General features: G+C 43.1%; 1 long non-coding RNA gene and 2 pseudogenes across 1 annotated transcript; 2 read left to right on the top strand and 1 right to left on the bottom strand.

Annotated features, from left to right (window-relative positions):
• The first annotated feature begins 292 nt into the window (after positions 1-292).
• Positions 293-4,191, top strand: LOC147267737 (TRAF3-interacting protein 1 pseudogene; annotated as a pseudogene).
• A 5,322-nt stretch (positions 4,192-9,513) lies between these two features.
• On the top strand, positions 9,514-13,334 carry LOC147267736 (TRAF3-interacting protein 1 pseudogene; annotated as a pseudogene).
• An 8,492-nt stretch (positions 13,335-21,826) lies between these two features.
• On the bottom strand, positions 21,827-22,751 carry LOC147267735 (uncharacterized). Its single transcript, XR_015112282.1, has 3 exons — positions 22,622-22,751; positions 22,058-22,179; positions 21,827-21,960 (listed from the first exon to the last, which is right to left on the bottom strand). It is a non-coding gene; the product is annotated as an uncharacterized LOC147267735 (long non-coding RNA).
• Between the last annotated feature and the right edge of the window lie 2,142 nt (positions 22,752-24,893).

The following is a 24,893-nucleotide window of genomic DNA, read 5'->3' as shown; positions in this document are numbered from 1 at the left end:
GGGACATTACAATGGTTCCTTCTATTTGATGCGTTTCATGGCACAGTATCTGTGTGAAGAAAGGCGACATACGTTACGTGATGATGTCACAAAACATCAAAGTTATCAAGAATCCTGGTTGCCAGCTGAGTCTTGAGATGAAGGATGGATACTGGGGCACCGTTAGTTTAGTATTTTAGTAGGTGCGAAGACTCAAACGGATGTTTCAACACCCGAATGTCTCCGGCCTGCACCAATTTAATAGCTACAATCACTGTGAACTCAGGAATTCATCCCTCATTTCAAGTTCCCTCAGTCCCTCAGCTGAGAAGCGCTGGTTCTGTGTTCTGTGGTTCTGTGGAAGTGTAAACCTTCCCTCTTGGTAATCTCAGTCATCCTGAATATCAACTCAGTCATCATGACTGGTTCATCTCCTCTCCTACAGTCATGGACGGCATTCTGTCATCACCTCAGAGGTTGACTGAGTCCTCAGTGTCAGACTGGAATGACTCCTCTGGTGTATAAGGTGTTGTGTGCATCTCAAGATTTAACCAACAGATCTCCATAACAACCTGCTGACAGGTCCATCAAGTTATTGTTGGTCTGCACCAGTTTTGTCTTTTATCAACTGAGCGTTACCTAAACCGTTACCATGAATGAGGCAGTAATTAAAACGACACAGGACACGCTCGGTGAAGTGATTAAGAAACCGCCTCTCACGGAAAAATTACTAAGCAGGCCTCCATTTCGATATCTACATGATATCTTCAGTGAGGTCATCAAGACCACTGGTTTCATGAAAGGACTGTATGACGAGAACGAAATGAAGTCTGATAATGTAACGGAAAAAGACACAAAGATCGCCTTCCTTCAGAAAGCGATAGATGTGGTGATGCTGGTTAGCGGGGAGCCCCTCACTGCAAAGCCATCACGCATCGTGGCCGGCCTTCAGCCCGAGAGAACAAATGAGATGCTGCAGGCTATTGCCAAGTGCTGCCTCAACAAGCTGTCCAGCGAGGAGGCAGTGAAGCGAGTGCTTGCAGGGGAAAAGTTGGACATGAAGACCAAGGCCAGCACATCCAGGGCAAAGGACAAGGAGAACAGAGAAGGACGTGAACGTCACCTGGATAGACAGGAGAGGAGAAAGTCAGCAGAGGGCACTGGGAATGGAGACCACAAAGACCTCCATCAGCCCAGAGAGCTTGAGAGCCGGCATAGAGACAGGGAGAAGCACCACCGCCATGAAAGGGAGCGCTCTGACAGGGAGAGGGATAGAGAAAGGGATCGAGAGACAGAAAAGGACCAAAGGAGAGACAAAGACAGAGAAAAGACAAGAAAGAGAGATTCTCAACAAGACCGAGAAAGAGACAGGGAAAAGCCAAAAGAAGAAGAGTCAAAGCGACCAAAGGAGGGAGAAGAAAGGAACAAACGTATGGAGAGTGGCAGAAGCAAGGCCAGAGTGTCAGTGGAGCCACAGTCCAAAGCCAACCCTGAAAAGCTTGAAAGCCGACGTGACAGGGAGAAAGAGCAAGATAAAGACAAAGGACGTGTAAATGACAGAGACAGGGAAAAGGATAGAGAGAGGGATCGAGAGACAGAAAAGGGCCAAAGGAGAGACAAAGACCGAGAAAAGACAAGAGAGAGAGACCATGAAAGAGACAGGGAAAAGCGAAAAGAAAAAGAGTCCAATCGACAGAAAGAGAAGGCAGAGAGGAACGGACGAATGGAGAGTGGCAGAAGCAAGGCCAGGGTATCGGAGCCACAGCAAAAAGACAACCCTGAAAAGCCTGAGAGCCAACGCAGAGACAGGGAGAAAGAGCACCACCATGAAAGGGAACCCTCTGACAGGCACCACCGCAGACAACAGGACCACACTGAAGACAAGTGCCGTGACAGGGAACGTGTAAAAGAAAGAGACAGGGAGAAGGATAGACAGAGGGATCGAGAGATAGAAAAGGACCAAAGGAAAGACAAAGACAGAGAAAAGACAAGAGAGACAGACCGTGAAAGACACAGGGAAAAGCGAAAAGAAGAAGAGTCCAAGCGACTGCAAGAAGGAGAAGAAAGGAACGGACAAATGGAGATTGCCAGAAGAAAGTCCAGAGTATCAGAGGAGCCACAGCAAAGTGCCAACTCTGAAGTGTCCAGGAAACCAGCAAAACCTGTCCCAGCATCTGGTACTCCAGCTGGTATACCTCGGCCTTCATCTGCCAGAGGACAACAAAGGAGATCCAAGTTTGCAGGTCATGATGATCCTGACAGTAAGGGAGACGGAGAGGCTCAGGTGGCCCAGGGACCTGTCCCTCAGGAAAATGGAGACGCCGCAGGGTCCACGGTGCCATCTATCAGGGCCTCCAGCACCAGGCGAATGCCTCGGCCCAGCAGCGCTCGCCCAGCACCCCCACGAGTCAAGCCACAGGACACTGCCACCGGTGGGACCCCAGCTGAGAGGCAGTCTAGTGCCAAGCCCTCAAAGGCAGGCATTATGGATGGAAAGCAGCCATCTGAGGTTAAGGAGGATGATGATGAGCAGTTTATTGTGGAAGATGCAGTCTCTTCACCCACAGATGCTCCTGAGAAGCACTTGGAACCTGCTCACAAGCTCAGCAGTGGACAGAAACATGGTGGCTTTGAGAAGAAGGTCCTTGAGACCAAGAATGACCACCAGTCATCACAATCCTCCACCACATCTGAAGACCAGAGCCTGGTGTCTGAGGAAGCCCAGAAGAAAGAGCAGGACCTGTTTATCCAGGAGATGGAGCAGCTCCTCTCATCCATCCAGACGGTGTGCTGCAGCATCCTGCCTCTGCGCGAGATCATGGACCACCTCCAAGAGGATATGGAGGCCATGCAAGCAGAACTGCACACCTGGCAGCGGGAGAACAAGAAATATACAGAGGCCCTTCAGCAGGAGCAAAGAGTGACTGATGAGGCAATGGAGCCTCTTCAGGCAGAACTAGCTGAGCTGGAGCAGCTGATCAAAGAGCAGCAGGACAAGATCTGCGTTACAAAGTGCAACATATTGAAGAATGACGAGAAGATCAATAAGATGCTGACCGGAATGAACTGCTCCAACGAAATATGAGAAAGTGAGAAATGAACCCTGCAAACAAAAACTTCTCTGAAGAAATGCACTGAAGATGTGAGTGAAAGAAGAACATCAACAGGAAAATTGAACTTTCATCTTCTGCTGTGGAGAGACACGGGACAAGGAAAGTTGGACAGTCTATTGGTGGATCGGCACCTGATACACTTGAGATGAGATTTCTGGGATGAGTTCACACCTCCGCCAGGAACCAACATTTAAAATTTTGAAACCCCACCTCCTTCCTGAAGTTACTTCCTGTTTGGGAGGGGGTTATGGAATTATGACAAAATGAATGAACTTCTCCATCGAAATCTGAGAAAGTGAGAAATGAACCCTGCAAAGAAAAACTTCTCTGATGAAATGCACTGAAGATGTGAGTGAAAGAAGAACATAAACATGTCTGGAACAAGGCGGTTCTCTCAAGGGTTTTGTCAGTACAGGAGATGGACTCCTAACTGATCCATACACAACCAAACCAGAACATAAAATAACTCCATACAATGGTTTGGAGTTCTGGTTCTAGCTGGTTTAACCTCCGGCATAAAGTGGCAGTCTTAAGGGTCAAATATGGCCCGCCTCCACTTAAGCTCTGAAATGAAGCAGCTTAATTGTATTTTCAACCCCAAATCTTTTTTGCATTAAGAAACAACTCTTTATTCATCACATGTTGCAGTAAATGTCTTAGTCTTCTCTTTTCACAGTGTAGAAAGACTGAATTTAGTCTGTGAATCCCTTTTGTTTTATTTCAACGTGCCTGTTTTCATCATTGTTGTCTTTAGTGTGGTAGTTTAACATTGTTATTATTACTAAAGGGGGTGCACAGGTGTACAAATACATTTTTAGCAAAGGATTATATCATAGTTTCCTTTATAACTGGCAGAAATGGACTCTTTGACAGGAAACATTCTTTCAAACATTGATATAATCTTACATAGCAATTCAGCTTCAAAAACCTCATTTTTTTAACCATTGATAAAACAATAAAGGTAACAAGAACTGAACAAATTCAATCAAAATAAAGAAATGATTAAAAAAAACAGATGAAGAGCGCATCTACATTTACTTCATTTGCACATGTTGGACAGTGTGAGACTTTGTGCATGGACTTTGCATTTGTATTTTTAACTCACTGTTGGTTTGAAGTCCTTCTTTGAACGGCCATATTTCCCTGCTCACTGAATCATGATGAGCGCCATGTCATTTTGCCATTCTCTGACGATATCACAAAGAAAGTCCATAAAAGGATGCACTTCCTCCGGCAGCTGAAGAAATTAAGGCTGCAGAGGCTTTTTGTGATTGAATTCTACACTACCATCATAGAACCCATCCTCACCCACTCCATCATCACATGGTTCCCTGTTGCAGCGTCCAGAGACACGGCCAAGTTGCTGTGGCTGATTCGCCAAGTGGAGAGCGACTGGCACTCCCCTGTCTTCCCTCAAGTCCCTCCATGTCACCAGGGCTCTGAGAAGGGCAAGGAAAATCTTGGCCGACCCCTTACTGTGTGTTCACACCAAACACGAATTTTCAGTCGGGCGGTGCGAATGAGGCAAATTCACGAGGCGAAATTCCACCATTCGCGCAAGTTGAAAATATTCAACTTTGGCGACAAATTCGCGTCAAGACAGCCAATCAGCGTGGAGAATGTCCCGACGTCACGGCTGACTGTGTCGCAAGATGGAGGAAAAGTTGATTGTGACTATGTGTGGGAACCTGGTTCTATATGACACTATGTGTCAAAATTACAAGAAGCGGTTGAATAAGTTGGTGTCCATTCGTGAAATCCTGTCACCGATCCTAGCTAGCAGGTCGTTAAACTCGTCATCCGAAAATACCGCTGGAAGCGGCAATTATCCAGACGGAGCCCCTGGGGGAGCTCGATTCACCGAGTGGTGAAATTCACCGAGCCGAGCTCGCCTCTAGATGGTGCTGTTAACCCACATACGACGGCGTTTAGTTTTCCGACGTATTTCGGCCTTCCACGGCAGGTAAAACTAAACAGTTCTTTGAATATCCATGGTGAAATGGTGGAAAGAAACGTTGCCGGAAATACTCGCTACTCGGCCAAGTGAGCGACTTCACCTTCCACTGGAAACCAGTGGGGAACCTGTCTCCTCTCATGGTACATACTCTCAAACACTCGCTTCTCACGTGGAAACTAGAACTCCCACAGCTTCAAAAAACACACCACTGTATTCCTGACAAAAATCCCTAAAAATATATGGTACTACGTTCCACTTTTGCCCAACATATGCAGAGCTATTTGATTTTGACCCGCTAAAAATGTCCAAATCCTCCTCTGTCTCCACTCTGACACAGACAGCAGAGAGCAGCGAGGGAGGGGCTCTTAAAGGGCCAGCTCTCAGCTCTGCTCTCAGCTCTGCTCTCAGCTCTGCTCTCATGCTGACGCCTCTATCTCCTAAACTACAAGGCCCAGGAATTTGCCAATTACACCGTTGGATTCGGGCCGCCATTGGCCACCTGGCCGCGGGCGCGAGGAGGCTTTAATTTATTCTTATGTATCTCATCCCTCATGAACTGTTTGTCATATACTGTCATGCTTGTCTTCACCATCTTCTTCTATTGCACTGTATTTTAGTCAAAAACACAAATATGGTCATGTAAATCATGTAATGCTAAGTAAAGTTCCATGATGTTTTGCATAAATATATGGCAATAAAAGAATTCCTTTCCTATCCCTAACTCATATTACTCTCCTGATGAGACCTGCCCCACCAACACTACCTTCAGTTCGTTTTTTTTTTTTCCCCAAATTCCGTTTTGTCCATTTTAATTTTATGAAATTCCATTTTTCACCTTTTACTTATATTTTACCACAAAACTGTGTTTAAATAACATTTATGAATAAAACGCACGCTAATTAAATAGAAATGACCTTACATTCATTGAGGTAACACGATACTGCACTTTTCCTCAATACTTTATTGTTGCATCATCATCATCATCATCATCATCATCATCATCGTTTTCTGCTGGCTCGTGTTAGCGCGATGCTTTTTTTGTCTTTTATATGACTTTTGGGGCTGCATGGTGGTGCAGTGGTCAGCACTGTGACCTCACAGCAGGAAGGTTCCGGGTTTGAGTCCCGGCTCGGGCATGTTTGCATGTTCTCTCTGGTACTCCGGCTTCTTCCTACAGTCCAAAACCATGCAATTGGTGACTAGGCTGATTTGGTTCTCTAAATTGCGACCCGCGACCCTTAATATAGGAATTTGCGGAAGATGACGATGGATGGATGACTTTTGGACAACAGGTGGTCATCACACGTATTTTTCCGCTTCCAGTCAGCAGAGTGTTGAGCACATCACCTGACACAGAGGTCACCGGGGTACTGCTCAGCTCTGTATTTAGGCGTTAGTGTCATATTACGTAGCTTTTTAGCAGACGGGGACAGCGCCATGTTCGCATCTTGTTTGGAAAGGGACGGGGGGGGGGGCAGGGGTTGTGTCACACTGATTAGCGACTCTTGGGAACGATTCCCCAGGTTTATTTTCCTCTGTCTTATGAAAACAGCATTTCCGCGATATTCCGCATTAAAAATTAACTCCGTTTTTATTGCCCCATTCCACGATTCTGTCCGCAATTCCACGATCGCGGAAATTATAGGGCCCTATCAACCTTGGTCTCACGTACATGATGAGGAGACTGAACAGGACCATCAGGATGGGCAGCACCATGATCCAAGATTTTTCCATCTTTAGTATAAAAATATTGCAAATGATACATTAAGAAAAGATGGATTACTTAGCTTTTGTGTATATATTTAGTCCACATTTAGGATCATACGGCATGTAGGAATCAATAGATTATAATATTTTGCAACAATATTATCCCCCCCCCCAAATCATTGTTATAAATCATTTTTACGAATGGCAGAGTTAAAATTTCAAGTGTGACATTCTCAATTTGACAGTAAAAAGAATGATGTGTAGTGAAGAAAGATGTTACTATTTGCCTCTTTTTGAAATTGTTCTTGAAAGACTTGTATGATTTCACTTCTACAATTCTGAGCAAATGGGACTAAACCATTGTTTTTCCAAGGGGGGTGGAATGGTCAGGTTTGATGGGTTAAAAGAAACTACCACTTAAATATTCATCACAGTCCCTGTTTCACCACAGTTGTATTTATTGACAAAACGAAACAAATGATTACTGGTTTCACAAATGATTCGCTACTATTTAATAACCAACACTGCAACATTTTTCACTGTGAATTTACAATAAATAATTGTAACTGTGTACTGTAACTTTACAGCTTCAATGACAACGCAATGACTGTGATATTACAGTACATTACTGGGGAATAACAACCTTTTGCTGTACATCATTACTGTACTGTACTTTTAGAGTGTGTACTGTGACAGGAATGTACAAGTTGACAGTAATTTACCGTAAATTTACAATGTAAACTGTGGAAGTACTATATAGTAATGCAGATAAGGCTCCATTTACTATAAATTTACCATCATTGTACAATTAAGCACCCCCCCCCCCAACAAACAACTTTGAGGTAAAGACAATGTTAGCCCAATGGCATATTTATGAACAATTAAATATTTTTCAACATACAGCAAACGCCAAGAACTTCAAGAATTCAATAAATTCAACTTTCTAGTCATAAATGAATGAGGGTTCATTGTTGTCCGCTTCTTGGTCTCTGAGCCTTTCAGGATTGATGCCCAGGAAGCGATTCGGGAACTTGCTAATAATTTGAACTGTGTCAATGTGATAAACCAGGGTTCCCCAATAGGCGGCCCGCGGGCCATTTGCAGCCCGTGAGAGGACACAGACTGGCCCACACCAACTTGTGAGCAAAAAGGATCTTTTGGGGGGGGAAAAAAAAATTGTAAATCTGGCAACTTTCCAAGCAGACTGCAAGAACCAAATATTCATTTTGAGTAAATGGTTGGTTCTCAACTTTTGTTTCCAGAGTGCAATTTGTCTTTGTGTGACCCTCACAAACAGTATTCCTGAATCCCAGGGCACAACTAAAAATAATGTTAGAATGCACTATAAGTGCAGTTTCAACGTTGGTATCTGCACTGTCACTGGAGTGGGGGTGCGGTGGCGCCCCCCACCCTGCCACCGCGTGCCCCGCGGGTGCTGTGGCCCTCGGGTGCTGTGGCCCTCAGCTTGGTGCCCAGGTCAGAATTTGGCCCTTGGTGAAATCTAATTGGGGAACCCTGCGATAAACGTTCATTTGAAAGTAAACATTATTATCATATTAAAATGATAAAACAAGGGTGGAAGTGCTGCAAACAGAGTCATGCATGCTGCTCACCTTCTCCATTCAGCCCAAAGAGAAGAGGGAAACGGCGCCTTCAGTTCAAAAAAAGTGTCAATGTCGCTTATGTCATGTGACTTTCCAGGGCATATTTCTATACAATATTTCACTGTGATAATACTGTTGAATGCTGTGAAATCCTTTCATTTTGTTGCTGTGATATTACAGACCTTGTTGTGATATAACAGGGGGGTTTTGATAACAGGATCTTACTGTAAATAAGAGTTAAAAGCTGTAAAATCCAAGGATACTGTAGTTTCCACAGGTATTCATTGGGATATTACAGGGGAACTTAATTACAAGTTTTGTGAAATGCTGGTAATTTCTCACAGTAAATCACATCAACGTGTCTCAACCTTCTAACAACATCATGGCTACTTTCTTCTGTGGTATCTGATCCAGAACAGTGAGAGTAAATGTCTGTCTTCCCCAGAGCCAGACAGGAAGGACAGGACACTCTTCTCCCCTCTGCACTGCAAATTTGAAAACACAAATTTAACACCCTCCGAATTGAAATTAACACATAAAAAACAGTGTTAACATTTTTGAAAGTGTTAACATTGTGACAGTGTTACCAAACAAACTCTTTCAGTGTAAAAAATTTACACCACAATAGATGACAAGAACACTAGATTAGTGTTCAAAGTTCACTAGTGACACCAGCAGAGTTGTCTATTCAACGCTGCACCTGTGTACAAGTAACATTTTGTGGTGTTAAATGTACATTTAACTAGTGTTTACGATACTACCGATAAGGTGCACATTGTCCACTGGGATTAACACTATGTCGAGTTAAAAATGTACAGTCTGTCAGTGTTAGTCTAACCATCCACCACCGTAAGACACCTGACTATCAAAGAGCTTGAAGTAATTCAAATCATGAGGTGAAAAATCTGAAACATGATGAATACTGTCAACGTGAAATGCAAAGGAGGTGCTCTAAAAAGGAGGTCTCCATTTCAGATACCAAAAAAATAAACTTTACTTCTAATAGAGGTAGAAACTATCTTATTGCCAGCTGAGTCTTGAGATGAAGGATGGATACTGGAGCACCGTTAGTTTAGTAGGTGCGAAGACTCAGACGATGTCTGTCTCCGGACTGCACCACTTTAATAGCTACAATCACTGTGAACTCAGGAATTCATCCCTCATTTCAAGTTCCCTCAGTCCCTCAGCTGAGAAGCGCTGGTTCTGTGTTCTGTGGTTCTGTGGAAGTGTAAACCTTCCCTCTTGGTAATCTCAGTCATCCTGAATATCAACTCAGTCATCATGACTGGTTCATCTCCTCTCCTACCGTCATGGACGGCATTCTGTCATCACCTCAGAGGTTGACTGACTCCTCAGTGTCAGACTGGAATGACTCCTCTGGTGTATAAGGTGTTGTGTGCATCTCAAGATTTAACCAACAGATCTCCATAACAACCTGCTGACAGGTCCATCAAGTTATTGTTGGTCTGCACCAATTTTGTCTTTTATCAACTGAGCGTTACCTAAACCGTTGCCATGAATGAGGCAGTAATTAAAACGACACAGGACACGCTGGGTAAAGTGATTAAGAAACCGCCTCTCACGGAAAAATTACTAAGCAGGCCTCCATTTCGATATCTTCATGACATCTTCAGTGAGGTCATCAAGACCACTGCTTTCATGAAAGGACTGTATGACGAGAACGAAATGAAGTCTGATAATGTAACGGAAAAAGACACAAAGATCGCCTTCCTTCAGAAAGCGATAGATGTGGTGATGCTGGTTAGCGGCGAGCCCCTCACTGCAAAGCCATCACGCATCGTGGCCGGCCTTCAGCCCGAGAGAACAAATGAGATGCTGCAGGCTATTGCCAAGTGCTGCCTCAACAAGCTGTCCAGCGAGGAGGCAGTGAAGCGAGTGCTTGCAGGGGAAAAGTTGGACATGAAGACCAAGGCCAGCACATCCAGGGCAAAGGACAAGGAGAACAGAGAAGGACGTGAACGTCACCTGGAAAGACAGGAGAGGAGAAAGTCGGCAGAGGCCACTGGGAATGGAGACCACAAAGACCTCCATCAGCCCAGAGAGCTCGAGAGCCGGCATAGAGACAGGGAGAAAGAGCACCGCCATGAAAGGGAGCGCTCTGACAAGCACCACCGCCATGAAAGGGAGCGCTCTGACAGGGAGAAGGATAGAGAAAGGGATCGAGAGACAGAAAAGGACCAAAGGAGAGACAAAGACAGAGAAAAGACAAGAAAGAGAGATTCTCAACAAGACCGAGAAAGAGACAGGGAAAAGCCAAAAGAAGAAGAGTCAAAGCGACTAAAGGAGGGGGAAGGGAGGAATGGACGTATTGAGAGTGGCAGAAGCAAGGCCAGAGTGTCAGTGGAGCCACAGTCCAAAGCCAACCCTGAAAAGCTTGAAAGCCGACGTGACAGGGAGAAAGAGCAAGATAAAGACAAGGGACGTGTTAATGACAGAGACAGGGAGAAGGATAGAGAGAGGGATCGAGAGACAGAAAAGGACCAAAGGAGAGACAAAGACCGAGAAAAGACAAGAGAGAGAGACCATGAAAGAGACAGGGAAAAGCGAAAAGAAGAAGAGTCCAATCGACAGAAGGAGAAGAAAGAGAGGAACGGACGAATGGAGAGTGGTAGAAGCAAGGCCAGGGTATCGGAGCCACAGCAAAAAGACAACCCTGAAAAGCCTGAGAGCCAACGCAGAGACAGGGAGAAAGAGCACCACCATGAAAGGGAACCCTCTGACAGGCACCACCGCAGACAAAAGGACCCCACTGAAGACAAGTGCCGTGACAGGGAACGTGTAAAAGACAGAGACAGGGAGAAGGATAGAGAGAGGGATCGAGAGATGGGAAAGGACCAAAGGAGAGACAAAGATAGAGAAAAGACAAGAGAGAGAGACCGTGAAAGACACAGGGAAAAGCGAAAAGAAGAGTCCAAGCGACTGAAAGAAGGAGAAGAAAGGAACGGACAAATGGAGATTGCCAGAAGAAAGGCCAGAGTATCAGAGGAGCCACAGCAAAGTGCCAACCCTGAAGTGTCCAGGAATCCAGCAAAACCTGTGCCAGCATCTGGTACTCCAGCTGGTATACCTCGGCCTTCATCTGCCAAAGGACAACAAAGGAGATCCAAGTTTGCATGTCATGATAATCCTGACAGTAAGGGAGACAGAGAGGCTCAGGTGGCCCAGGGACCTGTCCCTCAGGAAAATGGAGACGCCGCAGGGTCCACGGTGCCATCTATCAGGGCCTCCAGCACCAGGCGAATGCCTCGGCCCAGCAGCGCTCGCCAAGAACCCCCACGAGTCAAGCCACAGGACACTGCCACCGGTGGGACCCCAGCTGAGAGGCAGTCTAGTGCCAAGCCCTCAAAGGCAGGCATTATGGATGGAAAGCAGCCATCTGAGGTTAAGGAGGATGATGATGAGCAGTTTATTGTGGAAGATGCAGTCTCTTCACCCACAGATGCTCCTGAGAAGCACTTGGAACCTGCTCACAAGCTCAGCAGTGGACCGAAACATGGTGGCTTTGAGAAGAAGGTCCTTGAGACCAAGAATGACCACCAGTCATCACAATCCTCCACCACATCTGAAGACCAGAGCCTGGTGTCTGAGGAAGCCCAGAAGAAAGAGCAGGACCTGTTTATCCAGGAGATGGAGCAGCTCCTCTCATCCATCCAGACGGTGTGCTGCAGCATCCTGCCTCTGCGCGAGATCATGGACCACCTCCAAGAGGATATGGAGGCCATGCAAGCAGAACTGCACACCTGGCAGCGGGAGAACAAGAAATATACAGAGGCCCTTCAGCAGGAGCAAAGAGTGACTGATGAGGCAATGGAGCCTCTTCAGGCAGAACTAGCTGAGCTGGAGCAGCTGATCAAAGAGCAGCAGGACAAGATCTGCGTTACAAAGTGCAACATATTGAAGAATGACGAGAAGATCAATAAGATGCTGACCGGAATGAACTGCTCCAACGAAATCTGAGAAAGTGAGAAATGAACCCTGCAAACAAAAACTTCTCTGAAGAAATGCACTGAAGATGTGAGTGAAAGAAGAACATCAACAGGAAAATTGAACTTTCATCTTCTGCTGTGGAGAGACACGGGACAAGGAAAGTTGGACAGTCTATTGGTGGATCGGCACCTGATAAACTTGAGATGAGATTTCTGGGATGAGTTCACACCTCCGCCAGGAACCAACATTTAAAATTTTGAAACCCCACCTCCTTCCTGAAGTTACTTCCTGTTTGGGAGGGGGTTATGGAATTATGACCGGAATGAACTTCTCCATCGAAATCTGAGAAAGTGAGAAATGAACCCTGCAAACAAAAACTTCTCTGAAGAAATGCACTGAAGATGTGAGTGAAAGAAGAACATCAACATGTCAGGAACAAGGCGGTTCTCTCAAGGGTTTTGTCAGTACAGGAGATGGACTCCTAACTGATCCATACACAAGCAAACCAGAACATAAAATAACTCCATACGATGGTTTGGAGTTCTGGTTCTAGCTGGTTTAACCCTTGTGTGGTCTTAACTTCCGGCATAAAGTGGCAGTCTTAAGGGTCAAATATGGCCCGCCTCCACTTAAGCTCTGAAATGAAGCAGCTTAATTGTATTTTCAACCCCAAATCTTTTTTGCATTAAGAAACAACTCTTTATTCATCACATGTTGCAGTAAATGTCTTAGTCTTCTCTTTTCACAGTGTAGAAAGACTGAATTTAGTCTGTGAATCCCATTTGTTTTATTTCAACGTGCCTGTTTTCATCATTGTTGTCTTTAGTGTGGTAGTTTAACATTGTTATTATTACCAAAGGGGGTGCACAGGTGTACAAATACATTTTTAGCAAAGGATTATATCATAGTTTCCTTTATAACTGGCAGAAATGGACACTTTGACAGGAAACATTCTTTCAAACAGTGATATAATTTTACATAGCAATTCAGCTTCAAAAACCTCATTTTTTGAACCATTGATAAAACAATAAAGGTAACAAGAACTGAACAAATTCAATCAAAATAAAGAAATGATTAAAAAAAAACAGATGAAGAGCACATCTACATTTACTTCATTTGCACATGTTGGACAGTGTGAGACTGTGTGCATGGACTTTGCATTTGTATTTTTAACTCACTGTTGGTTTGAAGTCCTTCTTTGAACGGCCATATTTCCCTGCTCACTGAATCATGATGAGCGCCATGTTATTTTGCCATTCTCTGACGATATCACAAAGAAAGTCCATAAAAGGATGCACTTCCTCGGGCAGCTGAAGAAATTAAGGCTGCAGAGGCTTTTTGTGATTGAATTCTACACTACCATCATAGAACCCATCCTCACCCACTCCATCATCACATGGTTCCCTGTTGCAGCGTCCAGAGACACGGCCAAGTTGCTGTGGCTGATTCGCCAAGTGGAGAGAGCGATTGGCACTCCCCTGTCTTCCCTCAAGTCCCTCCATGTCACCAGGGCTCTGAGAAGGGCAAGGAAAATCTTGGCCGACCCCTTACTGTGTGTTCACACCAAACACGAATTTTCAGTCGGGCGGTGCGAATGAGGCAAATTCACGAGGCGAAATTCCGCCATTCGCGCAAGTTGAAAATATTCAACTTTGGCGACAAATTCGCGTCAAGACAGCCAATCAGCGTTGAGAATGTCCCGACGTCACGGCTGACTGTGTCGCAAGATGGAGGAAAAGTTGATTGTGACTATGTGTGGGAACCTGGTTCTATATGACACTACGTGTCAAAATTACAAGAAGCGGTTGAATAAGTTGGTGTCCATTCGTGAAATCCTGTCACCGATCCTAGCTAGCAGGTCGTTAAACTCGTCATCCGAAAATACCGCTGGAAGCGGCAATTATCCAGACGGAGCCCCTGGGGGAGCTCGATTCACCGAGTGGTGAAATTCACCGAGCCGAGCTCGCCTCTAGATGGTGCTGTTAACCCACATACAACGGCGTTTACTTTCCCGACGTATTTCGGCCTTCCACGGCAGGTAAAACTAAATAGTTCTTTGAATATCCATGGTGAAATGGTGGAAAGAAACGTTGCCGGAAATACTCGCTCCTCGGCAAAGTGAGCGACTTCACCTTCCACTGGAAACCAGTGGGGAACCTGTCTCCTCTCATGGTACATACTCTCAAACACTCGCTTCTCACATGGAAACTAAAACTCCCACAGCTTCAAAAAACACACCACTGTATTCCTCACAAAAATCCCTAAAAAAATATGGTACTACGTTCCACTTTTGCCCAACATATGCAGAGCTATTTGATTTTGACCCACTAAAAATGTCAAAATCCTCCTCTCTCTCCACTCTGACACAGACAGCAGAGAGCAGCGAGGGAGGGGCTCTTAAAGGGCCAGCTCTCAGCTCTGCTCTCAGCTCTGCTCTCAGCTCTGCTCTCATGCTGACGCCTCTATCTCCTAAACTAGAAGGCCCAGGAATTTGCCAATTACATCGTTGGATTCGGGCCGCCATTGGCCACCTGGCCGCGGGCGCGAGGAGGCTTTAATTTATTCTTATGTATCTCATCCCTCATGAACTGTTTGTCTTATACTGTCATGCTTGTCTTCACCATCTTCTTCTATTGCACTGTATTTTAGTCAAAAAACACAAATATGGTCATGTAAATCATGTAATGCTAAGTAAAGTTCCATGATGTTTTGCATAAATATATGGCAATAAAAGAATTCCTTTCCTATCCCTAACTTATATTACTCTCCTGATGAGACCTGCCCCACCAACACTACCTTCAGTTCGTTTTTTTTTTTTCCCCAAATTCCGTTTTGTCCATTTTAATTTTATGAAATTCCATTTTCCACCTTTTACTTATATTTTACCACAAAACTGTGTTTAAATAACATTTATGAATAAAACGCACGCTAATTAAATAGAAATGACCTTACATTCATTGAGGTAACACGATACTGCACTTTTCCTCAATACTTTATTGCTGCATCATCATCATCATCATCATCATTATCATCATCATCATTATCATCATCGTTTTCTGCTGGCTCGTGTTAGCGCGATGCTTTTTTTGTCTTTTATATGACTTTTGGGGCTGCATGGTGATGCAGTGGTCAGCACTGTGACCTCACAGCAGGAAGGTTCTGGCTTCGAGTCCCGGCTCGGGCATGTTTGCATGTTCTCTCTGGTACTCCGGCTTCTTCCTACAGTCCAAAACCATGCAATTGGTGACGAGGCTGATTGATACTCTAAATTGAGAATGAATGTGTGTGTGAATGGTTGTCTGTCTCTATGTGTTGGCCCTGTGATGGACTGCCGACCTGACCAGGGTGAACCCCGCCTCTCGCCCTTAGATGCTGGGATAGGCTCCAGCCCCCCCCCCGACCCTTAATGTATGAATCAGCGGAAGATGACGATGGATGGATGACTTTTGGACAACAGGTGGTCATCACACGTATTTTTCCGCTTCCAGTCAGCAGAGTGTTGAGCACATCACCTGACACAGAGGTCACCGGGGTACTGCTCAGCTCTGTATTTAGGCGTTAGTGTCATATTACGTAGCTTTTTAGCAGACGGGGACAGCGCCATGTTAGCATCTTGTTTGGAAAGGGACGGGGGGGGGGGGCAGGGGTTGTGTCACACTGATTAGCGACTCTTGGGAACGATTCCCCAGGTTTATTTTCCTCTGTCTGATGAAAACAGCATTTCCGCGATATTCCGCATGAAAAATTAACTCCGTTTTTATTGCCCCATTCCACGATTCTGTCCGCGATTCCACGATCGTGGAAATTATAGGGCCCTATCAACCTTGGTCTCACGTACATGATGAGGAGACTGAACAGGACCATCAGGATGGGCAGCACCATGATCCAAGATTTTTCCATCTTTAGTATAAAAATAATGCAAATGATACATTAAGAAAAGATGGATTACTTAGCTTTTGTGTATATATTTAGTCCACATTTAGGATCATATGGCATGTAGGAATCAATAGATTATTATATTTTGCAACAATATTATCCCCCCCCCCAAATCATTGTTATAAATCATTTTTACGAATGGCAGAGTTAAAATTTCAAGTGTGACATTCTCAATTTGACAGTAAAAAGAATGATGTGTAGTGAAGAAAGATGTTACTATTTGCCTCTTTTTGAAATTGTTCTTGAAAGACTTGTATGATTTCACTTCTACAATTCTGAGCAAATGGGACTAAACCATTGTTTTTCCAAGGGGGGTGGAATGGTAAGGTTTGATGGGTTAAAAGAAACTACCACTTAAATATTCATCACAGTCCCTGTTTCACCACAGTTGTATTTATTGAAAAAACTAAACAAATGATTACTGGTTTCACAAATGATTCGCTACTATTTAATAACCAACACTGCAGCATTTTTCACTGTGAATTTACAATAAATAATTGGATAAATTTTGCATGACTTTCACAGTAAGGATTACAGCAATGTACTGTGAAATATACTCACAGCTATTTACTGTAATTTCATGTCTGTGATATTACAATGTATTGTTGTAAAAACACAACTGTGTACTGTAACTTTACAGCTTCAATGACAACGCAATGACTGTGATATTACAGTACATTACTGGGGAATAACAACCTTTTGCTGTCCATCATTACTGTACTGTACTTTTAGAGTGTGTACTGTGACAGGAATGTACAAGTTGACAGTAATTTACCGTAAATTTACAATGTATACTGTGGAAGTACTATATAGTAATGCAGATAAGGCTCCATTTACTATAAATTTACCATCATTGTACAATTAAGCACCCCCCCCCCCCCACAAACAACTTTGAGGTAAAGACAATGTTAGCCCAATGGCATATTTATGAACAATTAAATATTTTTCAACATACAGCAAACGCCAAGAACTTCAAGAATTCAATAAATTCAACTTTCTAGTCATAAATGAATGAGGGTTCATTGTTGTCCGCTTCTTGGTCTCTGAGCCTTTCAGGATTGATGCCCAGGAAGCGATTCGGGAACTTGCTAATAATTTGAACTGTGTCAATGTGATAAACCAGGGTTCCCCAATAGGCGGCCCGCGGGCCATTTGCGGCCCGTGAGAGGACACAGACTGGCCCACACCAACTTGTGAGCAAAAACTTAATTACAAGTTTTGTGAAATGCTGGTAATTTCTCACAGTAAATCACATCAACGTGTCTCAACCTTCTAACAACATCATGGCTACTTTCTTCTGTGGTATCTGATCCAGAACAGTGAGAGTAAATGTCTGTCTTCCCCAGAGCCAGACAGGAAGGACAGGACACTCTTCTCCCCTCTGCACTGCAAATTTGAAAACACAAATTTAACACCCTCCGAATTGAAATTAACACTTAAAAAACAGTGTTAAATGAACACTTTTGAAAGTGTTAACATTATGACAGTGTTACCAAACAAACTCTTTCAGTATAAAAAATTTACACCACAATAGATGACAAGAACACTAGATTAGTGTTCAAAGTTCACTAGTGACACCAGCAGAGTTGTCTATTCAACGCTGCACCTGTGTACAAGTAACATTTTGTGGTGTTAAATGTACATTTAACTAGTGTTTACGATACTACCGATAAGGTGCACATTGTCCACTGGGATTAACACTATTTCGAGTTAAAAATGTACAATCTTTCAGTGTTAGTCTAACCATCCACCACCCATGTATAATAATCACACCAAAAAGTATTGCAATGAAAAATATTTTCTTTTTCTTTTTACAGGGGCTACACATTAAATTTGTTGAGGTGCAGGGCATTCCTAAAACCCTGTGCAACACTGCCCAAAACACGAGGTAGCTCGTAAGCGTTGCTTACCTATACAATGCAGCTTTCTGGCACAAAATAAAAAAAGCGTCTGTACCGTAAGACACCTGACTATCAAAGAGCTTGAAGTATCTCAAATCTTGAGGTGTAAAAGCTGAAACATTATGAATACTGTCAACGTGAAATGCAAAGGAGGTGCTCTTAAAAGGAGGTCTCCATTTCAGATACCAAAAAAATAAACTTCATTTCTAATAAAGGTAGAAACTATCTTATTGAAGACTGGCATCTCATTGACAACATCTGTGCAAACAACAAGACCTGGCTGATATTCAGTGTCATGATGTTTGACCCAGGTTGTAACATTTATTTCACTTGATGTATCAATATGAAAATACTCTGAAACCAAATCCCCATTTTCAACATCAGTCAGAATTTTCGATTCGACAGGGCCAGACTCAATACCTTTGGCGGACAGGGATTCCCAATGATAGGCAACAGCTATTAGGTGTTTCTTTGCTAGGGACTTGGTTATGTTCTTGAAGTTTTTTTATGCTAGAGTTAAAAAAAATGTGTGTTTTGCTTCATACCTCATACTACTAACATGTACTAAAGGACCAATTTGACGAATGCATTCAGGATAATGGATCATGTAGTGATGTTTTGGGATCAAAGTATTTTCAGGATACAACACTGTAAATTACCTGTGGTGCTCTTCAATGGGACATTTTAGAAATACAGTCATTCCCTCTGTAACACATGGGGAAAATACAATGTTCACAATATGCAACAAGAGTAGGGCTGGGTGATTAATCAAATTTTAATCGTCATCGCGATATCAAAATGTGTGAGTAACGCATCGCAAAAGTTGTGTTCACAATGAGAAGTTCATTTTCACATGCTGCAAAAATGAAACAATCGCATGCGATGTTGTTAAATTAGCCGCGCGTTCGGCCCATGACATTAATTGGTGGTGTAGTGTCAGCTACATACGGCGTGTGTGGTGATAGCCGACACCAGCAAGCTAGTGGAGCCGAGGGCAGGCGCGTTACACCGATGATGACGCAGAGAAAACTAGGAGCGCGAGGAAAATGAGGTGGACCTGGTGGTGAGAAAAAATAGCTCCTCACTCATTGGAGCTATTTTGTGTTCAAATGAGACAACGTCGTACAAGTCCAGGTACGGTGTAAAACACGCCAAGGCGCAATACAGCCGACAACACCTTGAGCAACCCTCCATTTCTGTGAGTTTAGCGAACGCGACTCCGCAGCCACTGGTTCGCCCTCCAAGAGGCTCTTTAGCTCGTCAGGGAATGTGATTACATGTCAGCGCTCCAGCTTGAAACCTAGCAAAATGAACATGTTGGTGTTCCTGTGTGACAACTTGAAATAAAAGAAGTGTTAAAGGAGTCTTGATGAATAAATCTCCCTTTCTCTTGATTTAGTGGTGCTACATTACTCACTTAAGTTTTCTCCATCGTAGAACTGTAATTGCCACCTGTTTAGCAAGATGATGGCATTGGCAGCTCTTGGTCTGTATAATGGGAAAAATGTTGAATTTGCCAGTTGCCATGTTTACTTTATTTCATTGATGTTTTCTCCCAGATATCTTTTAGTCTTGTAAATTGTTTGAATTTGCCAACAGTCAGGTTAGAGCCCTGTGCAATTGCAATATGTTAAAAATAAAAGCACAAGTTGGATACGACTAACTGTTCAGTTTCTTTATTCAAAGGGCATAGGCTATCAAATGTTTGTGGTCTGTTAGCTGTAAATATTAAAACAGAAAGATATGCTTTAATGTACTGTAGCTAATAGGTCCCCTTTGATATTTCATATATGCATACACACATTTATCGCAGGTCATATCGTCATCGCAATACTGAACAGTGTGATCGCACATCGCATGTTTTCCTGATATCGCCCAGCCCTAAACAAGAGTAACAACAAATGCCAGTGTGTGTCACCCTCTGGAACAACATCTCCAGAGATTAGTGGGAGATTCCGAATAAGCCATAATGTTTGACTGGCATTGAGCCCAGTGCCGCTGCCACTGCAAAACAGCCCCAAACAAGAATTTTCCCTTGGATTCTCATCAAGGTAAGCATAATGCTGCTCATTGGTTAGTTTGGTTCCCAAAATCACACGTGGATCATTCTCGCTCAACACTGTTTGAGCTGTTGCCTTATTGTGAGACACATTCAGCAGTAATGGTAAGCAGTGAAAGACTCAACAGAACCAAGAATTGAGTTCAGACCTCAATTGTCCCGTTACTTGTGCAATGGTGCCAAACGCAGGTTGTTCAGCAAATGACACTTTCATTCCATTGTTCTCGAATGCCTTTACATCTTCTACAAATGGAGTAAGTATTTGGTCCATACCGCATTTTTTTGCATCTTGTGAATGAAACAAAAATGATCAGGGATGAGTTTAGACATGGTGTTAAATTGCGCCGTGTAAAATACAGACATCCTAGCTTATGAATATATCGTTTTGACCCTCGCGGACTTCATGTTTCAACGTCATCATAATAAACTTGAATTTGCAATGCATTTTTTGATTTTGAATACAATGCATGATTTCTATAGTTTTTCCCATCACAGAAATCCTGGTATAAGCTACGAACAGCAGCAGATTTCTTCATATGACAACACACTTCTTCAGTCTTGAAAACGACCGCTCATGTTTTTAACTGGGGTATGTAAATGAAAGTGTCCTTAACTGGTACCTGCTCACACACTCCAGATATTTTGGTTGTCTTTGAATCCCATCTCACTCCTAAGTGAATTTCTAGTTCTTCAACAACACCCCCTTTCTCACTAAAATACTTTGTCCATTGAGAATGTGTGTTTAGGTCACTCAAAGGTTGGAAAGTATTGTTGAAGACTTCTTCCACTGCACCTCTTCTGGGATTTTCAGCAGGCACTGCATGCAACGCTTGTTCTTTAAGGTTTGCATGAACTTCATTGACATACTCCTCCATGCTTTCCACAACAGATAATACAGCATTGTTGGCAACACCACTGCCCTGTAGCTTAGCAATGATTGAAGCACACATATCTCTTGCTTGGTCATTTGACATCCCGGATGTTGACGGTTGATTTATCAAATCAAGGTCCATGTCAGAGGTATCGTGTTGTGAGCTCTGTCCACCCAAGTCTGACTGATGTGTTTGCATACTGTCAGTATTGTTAACGCAGGGACAAGCACTATGATAACCATTTAAATGCTTCCTAAAACCAGCAAAACTTTTAAACTGCAATAAACATCCTTCTTGAGCACAAGCAACAGCAAACTTTTTGCCTGGATATAACCCATGACGAAAACGTAAGGTGCTGAATTAGTGCACCATGCACATACAAATATGACACCTGTACATGGTTCAACAGCTCTGCTTTCAGCTTCTTATTCAGGAACCTGGCTTTACGCCATTTGACTTCCTTTAACCTATGCAACAAAAAAAAACAACAAAAAAAAAAGACAACCACCTTGAAGTGCTGAGTATGTGCACCAAGTGCATTGTGTAATTACATACAAATATTGCCTGTACTCTGTCAAGGAACTTTGCTCTCAACTCCTTCACCTTTGGACTCTTCAGTGGTATCGACATCAATACCATAGACAGTTGTCTGAAGGAATGTGTACATGTTGCTGAGAGCATTATCATAACTAACACTGAAAACGAAGTGCACTTGAAAAAAGTTCAAAGGCTGCCAATGACATGGCTCCCTGACAGGGGATGAGCTTCTTTTCAATTGCAATGTAATAAGCACTGATTGCCTGTTTGGAGGTTCCAGAAGCAAGAAGACATGGCTGGAGATGTCCCTCCTGGTTCTCAGCGTGTTCTTGAAGGCTTCTGCATGACTGTGGGAAAAAATTATGAGTCAGGTTGTATTTGTAACATTGTCTGATTATGTGCCACATTTTCCACTTAAATCCCAAAATGTAGCCCTGTACTTACCTTGTGAAACACAACTAGATAGTCCATGGCTTGAGCTGCACTGATCTGTGTTTTCTTTTTATTAGGCTGAGGTGGTAGGATATGCAGGAGCAGTAGGAAAGATGCCATGTCACTGCCCCACTCTGTAAGAAGAGTAAATGACCCACAGGACCATCCTATTTCATCAAGTGTTTAGTTTAAGTCACATCTAAAAACCAGGTATAGCTTGGTTTGTTTAAGTTGGCTTAATGAGCTACTTAAGGATAGTTAGTGTATTAACTACAATAGATGGTGCCTGGCATGCCCTTAATTTTGAGCAGTATGGAGGAGTACCACCAAGGAAACTAAGGAATGAACTGCTGTGGACAGGGTCTTGCCAGCAGTGCATGCTTAGCCTCGGCCAATACTCGTTTCTGCCTCTCCAAACTGGTGGGCGCTGACCAACACCCACTATAGGCCATGCACTGACTATGGAGATGTTCAGTACCTCATACAAAACACACTTAAGATAATCCAAATTATCCACTCAAGTACTGCACAGAACAGTTGCGCATAGAACAGTACATTTGGCATTGAATTGAATACCTGGGCGATCCTCAGAAGATTCATCATTGTTCTGATTCTTTGGCAAACTCTGGAGCACAGGCGTGGTTGTAAGGCTCTCTGATCACCTTTCCTTTAAAGGATGTATGCCACTTCTCAAGCAGTTTGGCAGCTATTTCAGGTCCACAGAGGAGGCTGAAATCTGCAGAGAAATGGAAGAACATGTGTGGTGAAATTCACATTTCTGGCAATCACAAGCTTCTAGCTGTGGATCCGATTTGTAATCAGTCATGCATGAAACTCCGCATCTATTTTCAAGAATCCAGAGAGAAAGGGAATGGACTGCAACAAACAGCCAAAAACCTATGTGAGACTTGGTGCTAGAGGACATGACTCTGAGCAAGCAATCACTTCAAGTGTTAAATTCTTTGTTACAACCAGCTCGTTTTAAGGGAAAAGGGGATGCAACCTAAAATGAACCAAGATTTTAAAGGCTTCAAAAGAAGTATTTAATTAATAAAAGTTGCTTGTTTGGACAACGAAAGTGAGGTAGATAACTAATGGAGTGCTGCAAGATAAACAAACGAGAACAAAGGGAGACTCTAACCTAGAGTTATCATATAAATAACTAGTAAAAAAAAAAGGTAAATCACACAACCAAAACTACAGCATCCAAACCTAGTGTGTCCAATAATACAAAACTAGTGCCTCACAAGATCACAAAAGTTTCAGAAACAAAGTAGTCTATTAGAACAAGTAGGCACAGGAGCATGGCTGGCTACAGCTTGCTACAGAGCGTTGGTCTGTCAGCTTCTTATTAGGCAGCCTGCCGGTGATTGCCTTATCGTCCGTCCAATCAGGGGCCGTCCGCACAGGTGTCTGGGGTCAGCGGTATGGTCCCTGAGAGCGATCACACACACACCTATCCGCATGCACACTCGCAACACTCACTCAAAAGGGGGAGAACCTCCAAACGGCTGCGGCCAAAACATTCTTCATTTTATAAGTTTAAAATTGGAAGCAAGATCATTTAATGGATAGAAACATCTGAAAAATGCCCTGCTATTAATTCCATGTAAAACTAAGAAACCTTAAATTTACCATTTTTCTGACTGTTCTTGATGACAAAACAAATTCCTTCCAATGTGGTTCATTCGCAAACACTCCTTCATCCTTCATCTCAGTGCCGGACTCGTCTTCCATTACTGGTTAGTCACATACCAATCCGGACATTTTCCTTCAGAAATGAATTCTTCATAATTAGAAGTTTTTAATTTGATATATTTCTTGCGGTTCTGATGCTGCACCTTAATTATCATTTTGCCATCTAACAACATGCGCCTGTGGAGAAAGAGAGACGGACATCGGGCGACAAAAAGACATTTCAGACATCCTACAATGCTGGTAAATATTGAGCATAACCTGAGGAACAATAAAAAGCTTTCACTTCACTCAATTGCTCTCGGATGGACTAAAATATACTTTTTGTGACTGAAGCTGGTAGGTATGCAGATCTCTGTTTCTGCCTGACAGGTCAGGAACTTGATATACTGCTCTTCACACTTCTTACAATGACTGCGGTATCTTTGTATCCTGTCAAACAAATGTACAGAAGAGTATTAGGACCACTAAAGGAAAAAATAATAATTCGTAGAAAAAAAATCAGAATTCTGAGATTAAAGGCAGAAGTCTGACTTTTTTCAGAAACGGAATAAAATATATATCTATATATATATATAGATATAGATATAGATATAGATATAGATATATATAGAGATATATATATATATATATTTTTTTTTTTTTTTTACAGTCCCACAGTCAGACACTCAGAGCACTAAAAATAGATTAGCCAATTCCCCAAAATAAACCCTTGTCCAGAATAAACCCAGGCAGAATATAGGACTCCTTGACAACATAAACACATTCCTGAGATACTTTTACACACTGTGCAGTGATATGTTAAATTATATGCCAAAATAAGCACATTTTAAATTAACAATAACACGGCAAGCTTTAATAGCATCACACTCAGGTACCAGACTCCCCTTCTCACACCTCATGCCAGTGAAAGAAAATGGCGGCCTTCCAATTTATCTCCGAATTACCTGCCCAAGTTCCCGGATGTTGAAAACAACACTGACCGGTGTTGAATACCGTAAACTCTGTAACGTTACACCCATAATAATAAGTTTTGGCTGCATCCATATTGGCTGCGTCCATATTGGCAACCTACGTCCTCCTGCAACGACCTACTGCTACAGCCTACTGCTACAACCTAAACATGGCGGCACCATTCAGACACCCAAGAAGA

Source organism: Aulostomus chinensis, chromosome 3, assembly GCF_037954235.1.
Source record: "Aulostomus chinensis isolate RoL2024-O1b breed Wild chromosome 3, RoL_Achi_v1.0, whole genome shotgun sequence".
Lineage (NCBI taxonomy): Eukaryota > Metazoa > Chordata > Actinopteri > Syngnathiformes > Aulostomidae > Aulostomus > Aulostomus chinensis.
Note: the sequence above shows the minus strand (reverse complement) of the source record. Positions and strands in the feature narration are given on the sequence as shown.